The sequence below is a fragment of the Eumetopias jubatus genome, unplaced genomic scaffold (genome assembly GCF_037043125.1).
Source record: "Eumetopias jubatus isolate StellerSeaLion01/CBP00866 unplaced genomic scaffold, mEumJub1_p1.0 scaffold_8, whole genome shotgun sequence".
NCBI classification, from domain to species: Eukaryota; Metazoa; Chordata; class Mammalia; order Carnivora; family Otariidae; genus Eumetopias; species Eumetopias jubatus.
Window position 1 is genome coordinate 56,194,537 of NW_028274814.1, and position 15,029 is coordinate 56,209,565.

At 36.7% G+C, this 15,029-nt stretch overlaps 2 pseudogenes; one reads left to right on the forward strand and one right to left on the reverse strand.

The window, feature by feature from the left end:
* Positions 1-8,940: 8,940 nt before the first annotated feature.
* Positions 8,941-9,486, reverse strand: LOC114200907 (large ribosomal subunit protein uL11 pseudogene; annotated as a pseudogene).
* Positions 9,487-9,787: 301 nt separating this feature from the next.
* LOC114200898 (small ribosomal subunit protein eS8 pseudogene) lies at positions 9,788-14,797 on the forward strand (annotated as a pseudogene).
* Positions 14,798-15,029: the final 232 nt, after the last annotated feature.

Genomic DNA, 15,029 nt, shown 5'->3' on the forward strand with positions numbered 1-15,029 from the left:
ATATTTATATATTTATGAATGTTATATATTATGAGTACGAATGAGTATTCAGGTCTGTTCATACTAAAGTCAATCAGTATTCCAGTTATCATTTTATTGCTATTTGCCTATCTCTAAATAGACCACAAGAGAAAAATCAGGATTTCCTTTTTGAGCTCTAGTTTCATATTTAAAAAATATGCAACTGAAACATAATATTTTCAACTAATTAAGTCTTGTATAGAAACATTCAAGTGATTCATTGGGTTTTTCACTTTTTATCTGGCTGTTTGGGTTTTATGACTGTACAGGCACAGCTTGAATTTACTGTGATAAACTTTGGCAAGATGCAACTATCCTTCATGTGACATCAAAGTGTTTGAAGGGAAATGAGTGTACTGGTTCCTTTGAAGCAAAAATTGGTCTGGATCTGAAACAGCAATTGTGAAATCTTCAAAACGAGCCATCAAAGTATAGAATCTGGGGGTTCATGATAAAAGAAAAATAATTTCTCAAATTCTTCAGGTACCAAGTAAACAAAAGCATCTTGAAGCTGGTAGGCATGATTATCAGGAGGTTGGGGATACATGTAGGCCTCTTAGGATTGCCTCAAACATCATAGAGCGGTTTACAAGCTTCTCAGAGGTCATCACTTGCATTCTTTTTTCTTTTTTTAAAGATTTTATTTATTTATTTGACAGAAAGAGACACAGCGAGAGAGGGAACACAAGCAGGGGGAGTGGGAGAGGGAGAAGCAGGCTTCCCGCTGAGCAGGGAGCCCAATGCGGGGCTCGATCCCAGGACCCTGGGATCATGACCTGAGCCGAAGGCAGACACTTAACAACTGAGCCACCCAGGCGCCCCCATCACTTGCATTCTTGTTAAGGTGCATTTTTAGACTGGCAAGACAATGGTGTTTGTACACAAAGCACATGACATGAAGTTTCATCAGGTTAACTTGACACAATCCACTACAAAGCAACATTCTTTCATGATCAGTGTTTAAAGAGTCTAAAGAAAAAAATCTACCAACAAGTGACAACATCAGAAAACTGAGGATAACAAAAAGGAACACTAGTTACAAGTCCGTGCTAGAGTCCAAGGAGTATTAGTGTGTTCTGAGAGCTTAACTGTCTTTTCCAACTCCCCTGCTTTCTGTTTTAAACAATGTCATTGTAAAATTGCAAATTAAGGGAATGTATCCCCTGCCATGAGCTTATTTTTTTCAATGCATTATTTTTTATTTTTTTCCAGGTTTTTATTTAAATTCCAGTTAGTTAACATACAGTGTAACATTAGTTTCAGGGAATGCAATATTTTTTAATGAAGAGGCATGAACCCACAAAGCATGTTTTATTTCATGCTGGAATTAACACCCAAGAACTGTATATGCAGAGGGTAAATACACATCTTTAATCCTAAGTATTTTTATCATCTTTCTGTTTTTATGCAGTTAGAGTAAATTTTCTCTAAGAGAGCCATTAGAAAATCTTTTTAAAAATCTCTTATTATGGGAAATTTCAAACATACACAAAAGGAGAGAACTGTATAATGAACCCAATATCTTCTTTGGTCAGCTTGACCACTTGTCAGTATGTTACTGATCCTTTTTTCTGTCAACTACTTACCTTCTCTCCACCTCCATTATGTTGGGTCCTTGAAATTATATTGTTTCTTCTGTAAATATTTCATTTCTATAATAAGTCTATTATCACACTACAAAAATAGCATTAATTTGCTAGGATTGTCCAATGTTTAATTCACATTTCCTTTTTTTTTTCCAGTTTGTTTATTTGAAATAGGACCAAATAAAGCCCATATATTGTGGTGTGTTAGTATGTCTTTTCAGTTTCCCTAGTGTATTTTCTGTCATAAAGATGGTCATGGATGTATTTTCTTACATAGTGACGTTTGCCTTACTCTTAAGGTAGTTAAAATGAAATACAACTTTTTAATTGATATTTTATCTCTGTAATACCAAGTAAAACAGTAAGTAGACTAGTCAATTTTATGATATCTGAGCCCTAAGGATCATTTGCTAAAATATATATATATATAATATTCTGGTTTATTTATTTATTTCCCCTTTGTTCAGATATTTTCTTATGGTGCAAATGTAGGAATAAATGATAAATATAAATTTACATGTTGACATATTTAAAGTTTTGATAGATATCTTTAAAAAATAACCTTCAGGTTAAAATACTCAAGGGCACCTGGGTGGCTCAGTTGGTTAAGCGACTGCCTTCGGCTCAGGTCGTGATCCTGGAGTCCTGGGATCGAGTCCCACATCGGGCTCCCTCTCAGCCGGGAGTCTGCTTCTCCCTCTGACCCTCTTCCCTCTCATGCTCTCTATCTCTCATTCTCTCTCTCTCTCAAATAAATAAATAAAATCTTTAAAAAAAATACTCAATTAAAACCATAGTCTGTTGCTCTTGATACTTTATATGCCATACTAATTACACATTTTCTCCTACTTTTATCAAGATCTTTAATTTGGTTCATGGTTTATCTTGATTATGAATTAAGATTCTCTGAACCATGGAGATTGAAAATAAAGAAGATATTTATGTACATCAGTGAGACAAAATTTATATTACTAATTGTAACTGGGGCTGCAGTTAGAAATTGGTTAAAACAAAATAACCCACTAATTGTTTATTTTTATTAAAAAAATCATCATTTATACTTGGTTCTGTTCTAGATATTCATTTGATTTTAAACTGCTTTTTGATTGAATAGTTTCTACTTACAAGGAATGAGTTGGAACCTTTTTTTTTTCTCCTTGAATTACTTAATTCACTTACCTAGGGCATGAATTATGAAGATAGGATTTAAAAGGTGAAAGATTTATATGATCTCAAGGGAAACCAGAGTGTTGAAGATGAGATTTAAGAGTACCCTCTATTATTTGCTTCTTATTTGCTAATGAGCATGAAGAGTGAAAACTGGAAGTAGATACTACTCTTATTATTGCTTAATGGGCACCTAATTTACTTAGACCAATAGAGATTTTGTTATAGAATGTGTTAAATAATGCAGACTACTTTTTTCTTTCCTGAATAGACATGTTCTCTTAAATTATCCCGATTCTCCAAAAAATATATACGTTTTTGCCTTTGTAAAGGAAATGAATTACAACATTATATCTTCAGCTGAATTTCCTAATATGCTTGGTGATTAAAATTGCTTTCAGAAATATATTTTCTGTTAAAATTCTGAATAGCAAACAATAAACAGAAAGAATAGTGGTTCATACCATCATTATGCCTTCTTCATATAACAGTAGGTCTTTAAACAAAATTCCTGTGGGCAGTGATTTAGCACAGTCTACCATGTGGTGGATCATAAAGTGGGTCTGTGACTAAAGATTAGCTTCAGGTCTCCTATATTCCATACTGATGTTCTTTGCTTGTTCTATCACAACAAAGGGAGCTATACTAAACCGATCGTGATTTTGTTTCTCCTTTGTATTCTTTTCTGTCCATATATTTTCGCCCTTTCTTATTAGATACATATAGATTTTTTAGCATTGTTTGCCACTGGTGTGATCTCTTTATCATTAAGAATAGTCCCTCATGATCTCTAGTCATGCTTTTTGTTTTAAAATTTATATTAACATGGTTACATCATCGTTTCTTAGCTGACATTTGCGTGACATATCTTTTTCTGGCCTTTTGCGTCAGCCTTTCAGTGTCCTGTATTTTATAAGGACATGCACTTGTAATTGGTTTTGCTTCTGTTTTGTTTTTTATATTCTGGGAATATTTCATTAATTTTTATTTCATCACTGATATATTTGAGTTTACATTTACCATCTTTCTATTGTTTTCTTTTTTAAATTAGTTCCATCTAAGTTCTTTTTTCTTTCTTTATTTTCTTCTTTTTGATTGATTAGTTTTTTTATTATTTCTTCTCTCCCTCTTGTTAGCTTTACATTGCATTACTATCGTTTTGCTGTTTACTTTGAGATTACAATATGCATACCTTAATATAGTCTAGTTACAAAATATAACTTTTACCATCCCCCAGTCATGCTAGGAATTTAAACCATTTAAATTCCATTTTATCTTTTCTATTTTTTATATATTATTGTTGTAATTTCAGTTCCACATACATATTTAAACCTAAGGGAAATTATTATTTTGCTCAGTCAGTATTAATTTATATTTACTATATACTTATTCTTTCCATTGTTCTTTATTCCTCATTCTGAGGTCATTTTGGCCTCATTTTTCTGGGGTCATTTTTCTTTTTTCAAAGAAATCCCTTTAGTATTTTCTTTTAGTGCAGGTCTCTGACAATACATTTTCTAGAGTTTAATTTTTCTGAAAAAGTCTTTATTTTGCCTTCATTTTGGATTGATATTTTCCCCTATTGTCTGTAATGTTCTAGGTGGGCAGATATTTACTCTGGATACTTTAAAGGTGTCATATTGTTGCTTTCTGGCTCTCCTCATGTCTGTTAAAAATTCACTTGTTGGTCTTATTGTTTCTCTTTTTAATAATGCATCTCCCCCCATGCTCCCCAACCCCCTAATCTCTGGGTACTTTCAAAAGTTCCCTTTGTTTTGGGCTTTCAGCAGTTTGATTATGATGTGTAAAGGTTTCACATTCCTTGTATTCATCCTAGGAGTGTGCAGAGGGCTTCATGAATCTGCGACTTGATGACTGTCATCAACTATTTTCTCTGAAAATACTGCTTTTTCTTGATTCTCTTTCTCTTCTCATCCAGAACTCCAATAACATGTCTGACATGCAAACTTTTTCCTATATACATTTCTGGATTTTTAATCTTTACCCTTCTGTGCTTCAGTATGAAAATTTTTATTGTTCTGTATTTTAGTTCACCAAGCCACTATTGTTCTCTGTCAAATCTGTCCCTTTATTGACCTTATAAGTTTAATTGTTGTATTTAGCATTTCTAGAAATTTTGTTTGACTTTCTTTTCAAGATTTAAACTCTGGTGACATTTTTTCATATTTTCATCTCTTCTTTTCATCTTTCTATTTTCTTGAACATATCAGTCATGATATTTTAATGTCCTTATTTGATAATTTCACTATCTGGATAACCTGTGGATCTCTTTTTATTGACTATTTTTTCTCTTGGTGTTAGGTTATGTAGTCCTGGTTTTTAGTATGCCTGGCAATTTTTTGATTTAATGTCTGACATTATATATGAAAAACTGTAGAGGCTTCTTCCTATCATCTTCCTCAAAGACCAGGAGTACAGGCTGATCCCTTTAATTGAATCAGAAATTAAATTCTGGACTGGATTGCACATTTTCTAAGTTTCCTTAGAAACTTCCTTCTAGATTTCTCTCATTCATGTTCCCAGGATGTACTTCCCAAGGGATTCCTATTGAGAACCCAGGATGCTCACCCGCACCTATATCTTCTGGTATATCAAGTCCAAAACTTGAATGTCTGTCTTTTAGTACAACTGTTAGACAGCCAAATCCTCTCTCTGTTTTTCAAAGACATTCTGCTTGGCTTCTTACATTCTTTTTCCCACATAGCTGCAGAAATCAATGTCATGAAGGGGAAGCCAGCAGAGTGTGGATGTTGTTTTCTGTCCCTTCTTTCTGGCTGGAATCCTAGATCCTCAAGTCTCTAATTTATGCTTTTCCAGCCTCATGGGATGGTCAGAAGTTCTGCTGGGTTTTCTACCTCTTAGCAAGGCCATCTGCTTGGCCTTTTTCCTGGACCCCCAGCCTCTTGCTCCATGCTCAGAACTGGCAAATGCATGAAGGAAACAAAACAAAACAAAACAGAACAGAACACTGCAACATGTCCACTTGCATCCAGAGCTATTTCCCTCCTCTTAGCACCTTGTACTTTCATGCCCTGGTTGCCAGACTTACTCTTTTGTTCAGCTTTTCTATATGCCTTCAACAGAGGCTTTATCTCTTTCAAGGTGCTCCATAATGCCCCATTATGAATCTTCATATCCCAGGTAAGACAACATCAAAACCACAAACAACAATTCAGCACTTTCAAGAAGCAATATATGGGAACAATAATAGTAGGAGATTTATAACTCACTTCACATGAGAGGCAAAATGGAAAAAAATAAATGAGGATATGGTGAATCTAAATAATGATAATTAAATAGAACTAATAGTTATACACTTAATTCTATTTAATAATTACAGAAAATGTTTCTCTTCAAGTCTCTATGGGTTGTTTCCCAAAATTGTGTAGATGAGTGCAAGGGGAATCTCAATAAATCTTAAAAAGTAGTAACATTATAGGCCATATTCTCAGACTATATTGCAATAAAAGTAGAAGTTTATAACAAGAATTGAAATAAAATTACAATCTGAAGTTCTAAATTCTTTTTTAACTCTAAGAGGAAATCTAGGCCAAAATTGCATAGCTGGAAAGTGAAAATAAGACTTTAGATCCAAAAACCTTTGGTATATGAAAAACTGTAGCTAGAAAAGAAAATATGATAGCCATAAATCTTTAATTTGCTCTGAAAGAAGAAATTAAATTAAAATTATTAGTTATTCAGATTAATATTTTAAAAAAGCAAAATTTAATTTAAAAAAGAAGAAATAAGAAAGGTCACATAAATTAATGAAATAAAAGAGAAAAACATTAGAAAGAATAAATACATTTTATAACTGATTCTTTGAGAAACTATAACAATAAAAACCCATTAGCCTAACTTACAAACAAACAAAACTGGAAAAAGTACAAAAACACAAAATTAGAAATGAAAAGGACATAAATTACAAAAAAAAGCACTTTCATGAAAATCCTATATTCTCGTACTTCTCTATTTCTCTTGCTATTTTCTAATGGGTCAGTCTACCTGTTCAACCTTGTAAATACATCTCAGATCTGATCACTTCTCCCCACTTTCTTGGTGCCTCTTTTCAGCCTCCACCATCTCACCTCTACCATTTCCCTACGCAGCCCACCTTGAATGACCTGCTTCTCAATCCTTTCTCCACAGCCAGAGGGATCTTTTTAAAATAATGGTTAAATCATGCCATTTTCCCTCACAAATCTCAACCTTGGCTTCTCATGACTCCCAGAGGAAAATGCAAAACCCATAAGATGTTCCATGGTCCTTCTGGCTACAGCTCCCTCCTACTTATGACCTTTAGCCAACTGGTCTTTTGAACATATTTCTCATTCAGTTTCTTTCCACTTGCTGTTCCCTTTTCTGTCCTCACTCCATGTGTTACAATAACTCACTCCCTTCTTTTTTCATTCAGGCCAGAGTTTGCTGACTGCCCAACCTAAAATAGTAACTACTTTCTACCCCTATAATTCTCTATTCTCTTATCTAATTTATTTTTCCTTTAGTATTTATAATCACCTAACATATTATGTATTTAATTATTATCCTGTTCTTTTTACTAGAATATAAGTTCCAGAAGAGTAAGAAATTTGTCTGCTTTGATCACTGGTTTTTGCCCAGTATTTAGATTAATGCTTGGCACATATTAGTGCTTGATAACTATTTATTGAATAAATTAATGGATTACCTAATTAATAACTGGAAGGCTTCCAGAAAATCCACTGAAAAGCTTTTGCAAACAGAAAGGGAATTTGGTGAGGTAAATGGTTCGAAGTTAATACAACAATAAGAAAAAAGGCAAAATAGCTAAAAATAAGTTTAACAATATGTAGGACTCTACTGATGGACATAAAGACTTGAAAGGGTAGAGAAATATACCTTACTCTGGGATAAAAAGAATCAATGTTGTGAAGAAGCCTACTTTCCTTATTATTATATGTAATTAAAATGCCAGTAGGTATATTTTGGAGTAAATGGACAAAATTAAAAAAAAATTTACTGATAAATAATCAGTTGAGAATAATTAGAAACATCCTGGAAAGAAAAAGAGTAGTGAGCTAGAACCAGGTTTATCAGATATTAAATTTGAAGTTAAGCTATCATAACCTAAAGGATAGGAGACTGGTAAAGAACTGGAGAATTGTGGATTAGCTTCAAGAAATAGGATATAGACCTAGATTCATGTATAGATTTAGTAGATGATGATGGTAGCATTTCAGATCAGTGAGGAAACTCAATAAAGGTGGAAACAGTTTCTAACAATTTAAAGTTTAAAAAGATAGTAAGTTTGTGACTTACCTCATTCCTATACTGAAATAAATTTCAGATGGACCCAAGATTTAAATGAAATTCAGAAATCACCAAAAGAAAGCATAGGAAATTTTTTATGAGCATAGAAGTCATCTCTGTGTATCACGAAATAACCAGGGAAGGAAAATATGGATGATGCATTGACTGTTTACAAATTTCAAACTTTTATATTGCAAGAATTACCATAAACAAAGTCAAAGAAAAATGAAAAAAATGGGAAAAATTATTTGCAACACATACGGCAAACAAAAGCTAATTTTTCTTGCTTTCACACAGAACTGAAAAAAAATTAATGATCCTATATAAAATGGGCAAAGTGCTTCTGTAGCCATTTCATCAAAAAAAGAAAGAAAGAAAGAAATATTAATATCCAGCAAGCACATGAAGAGATTCTTTTCATTCCTGACTTTTTAAATGTTAATTAAGATAGTGTGATGTACATTTAAAAATTACATATACTTTTAGAGAGTAGTTAGAAAAATCACTCAAAATCTTTAAAAATAGAGCCCAATTAATAAATAGTAGTATGTTTGCTACATGCTACAACATGGATGAACCTTGAAAACAGAAAGCTAAATAAAATGTCTTATTCCATTTATGTGACACATCCAGAGCAGGCAAGTCTATACAGAAAGTAGGTTAGTGATTGTCAGGAGCTGAGGAAGAGTCGAGGAGGTCAGAGATGCTGGCTAGGGCTATGAGGTTTCTTTCGCAGGCAAGAAAAATGTCCTAAAATTGTGATGATGGATGCATTCTGTAAACATACTAAACATACTAAAAACATACTAAAACCATTGATTTTCTTTCTTTTTTTTTTTTTTTTTTGGTTGTCAAATGATCCTTTATTGAAACATTTTCCTTTGTAGTTAACTAGCCAGGCATTCCAGCGCACCACTGTTGAGGTCATCTATGATGTCATGAGGGTGACGGCCATCTACATTGCAGCCCACAGACTGGGCAGTCCCCAGGATCTCTTTAATGGTTCCAGAGAGTTCTCTTGCTAAAGATCGGTGTCGCATCTGTCGGGCAATATTGACAATCTCATCAAAAGTGATATTTCCACGGTGCTTAATGTTTTTCTGATTCTTTCTGTCTCTTGGTGGTTCCTTGAGGGCTTTGATAATCAGGGCAGAGGCAGAAGGTACCACTTCAATCTGGGCCTGTCTGTTCTGAATGGTCAGTTTCACCGTAATCCTTAGACCCTTCCAATCACCGGTTGCCTTGGCGATGTCATCACCAACCTTTTTTGGAGACAGACCCAGCGGGCCTATCTTCGGGGCCAGGGCAGATGTGGCACCGACTTCGCCACCGGTGCACCTCAGGTACACGACTTTGATCTCGTTGGGGTCGAACTTAGGCGGCATGGCGGAGGTGGCTGGTGTCGGATGAACCCGGATTTGGGACGACCGAAGAAAGTTGCACCTTTGCCTCCCCGAGCCGAAAGCCAAAAGCAAACCATTGAATTTTCTACTTTAAATGGATGAGTTATATGATACGTGAGTTCTAGCTCAATAAAACTGGATAAAAAAACACACCACCAAAAATAAATAACAGTGTATCGATGTAAAGGAATATTAGGCTGGCAATAAAAGGTGTGGAAAATGCACTGTTGAGGAAAAACAACAAAAGATTGTTAATAAAAAAAAGCACAGGGTAGCTTTCTTTCCAGCCAGCTGTGAGCGATGGGCATCTCCCAGGACAACTGGCACACACAAGACTGAGAGCAAAAGAAAGTCCTAGCATCAGAACCAGAAGTTTGAGCGGGGATGCCCTGCTGCACGCAGATTGGGCCCTGCCCGCCCCCCCACCCCCACACACAGTCTGAGTCTGGGGAGGCAACAATAATTACCGTGCCTGGAGGCTGGTTGTGGAAGCTGGATGTGGGGCACTCCTTCTGGGGCTCAAAGTGTTGTATGTGCCAAACAAGTGTCATTGATGTTGTCTACAATGCATCCATCAATGGACAGCTTTGCCAAGACCCTGTGAAGAACTGTGTCATGCTCCTTGACAGCACACCACCCCAAACATGCACTGCCCCTGGGTCCCAAGGAGGCCAAGCTGACTCCTGAGGAGGAAGAGATTTTATTTTATTATTTATTTATTTTTCTGTATTGTGTATGGTTGGAATTTTTCTTTTTTTTAATTATGTTATGTTAATCACCATACATTACATCATTAGTTTTTGATGTAGTGTTCCATGATTCATTGTTTGTGCACAACACCCAGTGCTCCATGCAGAACGTGCCCTCTTTAATACCCATCACCGGGCTAACCCATCCCCCCACCCTCTGCCCTCTAGAACCCTCAGTTTGTTTCTCAGAGTCCATAGTCTCTCATGGTTTGTCTCCCCCGCCGATTTCCACCCCTTCATTCTTCCCTGAGGAAGAAATTTTAAACAGAAAATGATAGAAGAAATGAAGAAGAAATATGATGAAAGGTCAAAGAATGCCCAAATCGACATCTTCTGGAGGAGAAGTTCCAGCCGGGTAAGCTTCTCGTGTGCATCACAAGACCACCAGGCCAGCGTGGGAGGCAGATGGCCATGTGCTAGAGGGCAGAGAGCTGGAGTTCTTGCTGGGGAAAACCAAAGCCGCGAAAGCAAACAAATCCTCCTCCCTCCCGTCTCTGCTCATGTAATAAAGGTATTTATTGTTAAAAAAGAAAAAGGGGGGCGTAGTGCATGTGGCAGAACAGTTTGCATATAGGAGTCCATTTTTGTTTTTTGTAACAAAAATAAACAAACCTAGGCTTATTCATGCATAGATAATTTCTGGAAACAAACACAAGAAATTGTTAACAGTGTTTGCTTCTGGAGACCAGACTGACTTTCAACAATGGAGGAATATATTCTTCTTACTCTGTATTCCTCTATACCATTTGAGTTTTTTATGAACATGTACTTACTTTTTTGATTAATTTTTTCAAATTATCTTAAAATTATAGGGCAATGCTAACGTTCACATTTGCTCTAATATTAATTGGTCATTTGTTTCCTCCATCATTATTCTTTCTCTAGGAAGAAATTTCAGTGCACCTCATGTCTGTGAAAAAAGCCTGACTTAAAAATTAAAAGGTTAGACGTCAATGGAAAGATATACTTAAAATCACAGATTAAGGCTTAAATGTAAGACCTGAAACCATGAAACTCTTAGAAGAAAACAGGAAAAAAAGCTCCTCGACACAGGCCTTGGCCTTGACTTTTTGGGATATGATACCTCAAACACAAGCAGCAAAATAAAATATAAACAAGTGGAACTACATCAAATTAAAAAAGCTTCTGCCCTGCAAAAGCTATCATCAACAAAGTGCAAAAACAATCTATGGAATGGGAAAAATGTTTATAAACTGTATAACTGATAAGGGGTTAATATCCAAAATATAGAAAGAACTCATACAACTCGATAGAAAAAATCAAATAATTCAATTTATAAGTGGGCAAAAGTCCTGAATAGACATTTCTCTAAAGAAGATATAAGAAAGGCTAACAGGAATCAGGAAAGATGCTCAACATCACTGGTCATTAGGGAAATGCAAATCAAAAGCACAACAAGATATCCCCTTATACCTGTTAGGCTGGTCACTATGAAAAATACAAGAAATAAATGCTGGCAAGGATGTGAAGAAAAGGGAACCTTTTTGCACTGTTGATGGGATTGTAAACTGGTACAGTCACTATGAAAAACAGAATGGAAGATGCTCAAAAAATTAGAAATAGGACTGTCATATGATCTGGTAATTCCACTTCTGGGCATGTGTCCAAAGGAAATGAAAACACTAACTTGAAAAGATATTTGCACCCCCATGTTTATAGCAGCATTATTTGCAGTAGCCAAGACATGGAAACAACCTAAGTGTCCACTGACAGATGAATGGATAAAGAAGCTGTGGTATCAGTATATTTATATATATATATAAAATTCAGCCATAAAAAATGACAAAATTCTGCCATTTGCGGCAACATGGATGGACATCAAGGGCATTAACGCTTAATGAAATAGGTCAGAAAGAGAAATATCGTATGATCTTATTTACATGTGGAATTTATAAGCAAACAAACACAAACAAAAAGCCAAACTCCTAGAAAAAGAGATCAGATTTGTGTTTACCAGAGGCAGGGAGTATGGGGAGGGGAATTGGAGGAAGGTGGTCAAAAGGTACAAACTTCCAGTTATAAGATACGTTAAGTGCTAGGGTTGGAAGGTAGAGCATGATGAATATGGTTAACAGCTATAAGACATATGTATGTGAAAGTTACAAGGAGAGTCAATTCTGAGTTCTCATCACAAGGAAAAAATTTTTTCCTTTTTTTTTCTTTTTCTTTTTATTGTATTTGTATGAGGTGATAATTGCAAACTCAATTATTATAGTAATCATGTCATACTGTATATAAGTCACTCCATTATGCTGTACACCTTAAATGTATACAGTGAGGTGTGTCAGTTATATCTCAAAGCTGGAAAAAAATGAAAATTAAACAAAATTGTGAGGGAAGAGAATGAGATTTGCTGCTCTTGTTCAAGTGGACACACATTGCCAGGTGGTTTTCAAAAGGTTGGGTGTTCCCTGGGGCTTGTCCACTATTGTTATGCATAAAAGCACCTTCCAAGAGCTGAACATTAGCAGGTAAGGTCTTTCATGGACTGAAGGTCCAGTAAAGATTGCTCTTGTTTTTATTAGAGGCATTAGCTATGAGAGAAGGTTTTTCGCTTATTCATTTATTCCACCAATATATATTGAGTGCTTGCTCATGCAACGTACTGGACCAGGCACTGGGTATGTAGTGGTGAATAATAATAATCATACTTTCATTGAGCTATTAACCATAGCTTGGTACTGAGCACTTTATATATATTACCTCCTTTATCCTCACAATAATCCTGGGATGTGTATACTATTATACTTTTTAATAGAAGAGGAAACTAGGGCTTGAGAGATTGAGCAGGTTGCTCAAGATTACATAGCTAATAAGTGGTGACCTTGGGGTTTGAACCGAGGGACTCTGATTCCAGACCATTTACTTCTAAACATTATGTACTGTCTTTAAAAGCACCAGTAATCTCTGTGGGAGAAGGGAATCCTGCCATTCTATCATTCCTGCATGACAGGCAAGAATAGTTACCAATATTACTAGCAAGGGGGGAACAAGACAGATATTTTTCTTGTACTCATTCAATTAGTCAACAGATTTTTTTTTTTAATTATTTACCGTATTCCTGGTACTGCTCTAAGTCCTGAGGCTATAACAGTGAAAAAGATTGGTAAGATCTCTGCCCACAAGGCATTTGCATTCTAGTAGGTAAGAAAGTCTAAACAAACAAAATGCAAAAAATAATTCAACCAGCAAATTGAGGTGAGAAAAACTGATTACAAAAGTAGAGTAAAATTGAGGCGAGCTGCTTGTGATTAAAGTTCAGAGAGAGACTCTGAGTAAGGGACCGCGTCCAAGATAGTAACATGCACTCAAACCCATTTCCTTTCCCTTCTGGGCACAGAGCTAAACAACATCTCCCAGGCTCTTTTATACATTCATGGAGCCAGGGGCATGTGGGCGAGATTGGCAAACTCCTCTTTGAGACCTGGTGATACCCCTCTGCTGTGATGCTCCACACATGCGTCCTTCATCTTCCTGCTGTGCACAGCCAATCCAGGGAAGGAATCTGAGGCTTTAGAAAGTGATGAAGCCACCCTACTGAAAAGGGCCCCCAACTCCTCATTAGGAAGCCTGGCCGTAGAAACCAGATGATTATGTCAGGACTGAGGGATGAACCTTTTTTTGAATAAGCCACAGAGACTTGGGGTTGTTATGGCAGTAAGCACATCCTGACATATAAAATGCTACTGAAGTTAAGTCTTGAGGGGTGAGAAGGTTGTAGTGCAGGAGAGAGTGTTGCAGAGGAAGGCAACCACGTGTGCAAAGGGTCTGAGGCAGGGAAGGCACTGCTGTGTACAACGATCTGAAAGATGGCAGTGTGCCTGCAACTTCAGTGAGTGTGGGTGTTGAATTGGGGAGGGAAGCCTGTAGCCCAACCAGGCAGGGCTTTGTAGACCAGGATATGAGTGAGAACTTGATTCTCAATGTAATGAAAAGCCATCGATGTGTTTCAACCAAAGGAGTGTCATGAGCCAAGTGATAAAAATAATAGCCTGTGGGCACCTGGGTGGCTTAGTCTGTTAAGCCTCCAACTCTTGGTTTCAGCTCAGGTCCTGATCTCAGGGTCCTAGGATTGAGTCCTACGTCGAGCTCCCCGCTAAACGGGGAGTCTGCTTGTCCCTCTCCCTCCCCCTCTGCTCTTTTCCCCTCTACACCTTCTCCACCTCCTGCCCCCCCTCAAGTGCATGTGCACTCTCTCTGTCTCTCAAATAAATAAATAAAATCTTTTTTTAAAACATAGCCTGAGTTTTTAGTGTAGAGTGAATTAGAAGGGGCAAGACTACCTCCAGGAATAGGATGGGCTCCATCAATTGTGAGGCCCAATGCAAAGTGAAAATATGAGGCCTTTGATCAAAAGTTACTTAAAATTTCAAGGCAGCAACAGCAGAGCATTAAACAAAACACAGGTCATCGCAGCAGGAATGAAGGGGATTGGGTATTCTCTCCAGGTGACGTGAGACCAGAAGAAGCAGCAATTACCCCAATGAATGACCGTGTGGAAATGGCAGTGGCAGATGGTGAAGCCATCTACACCACTTAGAAGTAAGGAACAACCTCCATGTGAAAGGGGTTGCAGGGGAGGCCAACCCCAGGATGAGACCCAGAGGTTAATGAAAGCAAAGGGATGCAAAGGCTTTCGCGGAAGGAATTCAGGATGTAGGTCTGTTTACTGATCAAAGCGTGGGAACTTCAGAGGGCACAGTGTGTTGGTGATGAGGGTGCCTGACCGAGGTGACTAGCGCGGGATGATACTCAGTTCCCGTGACCTCATC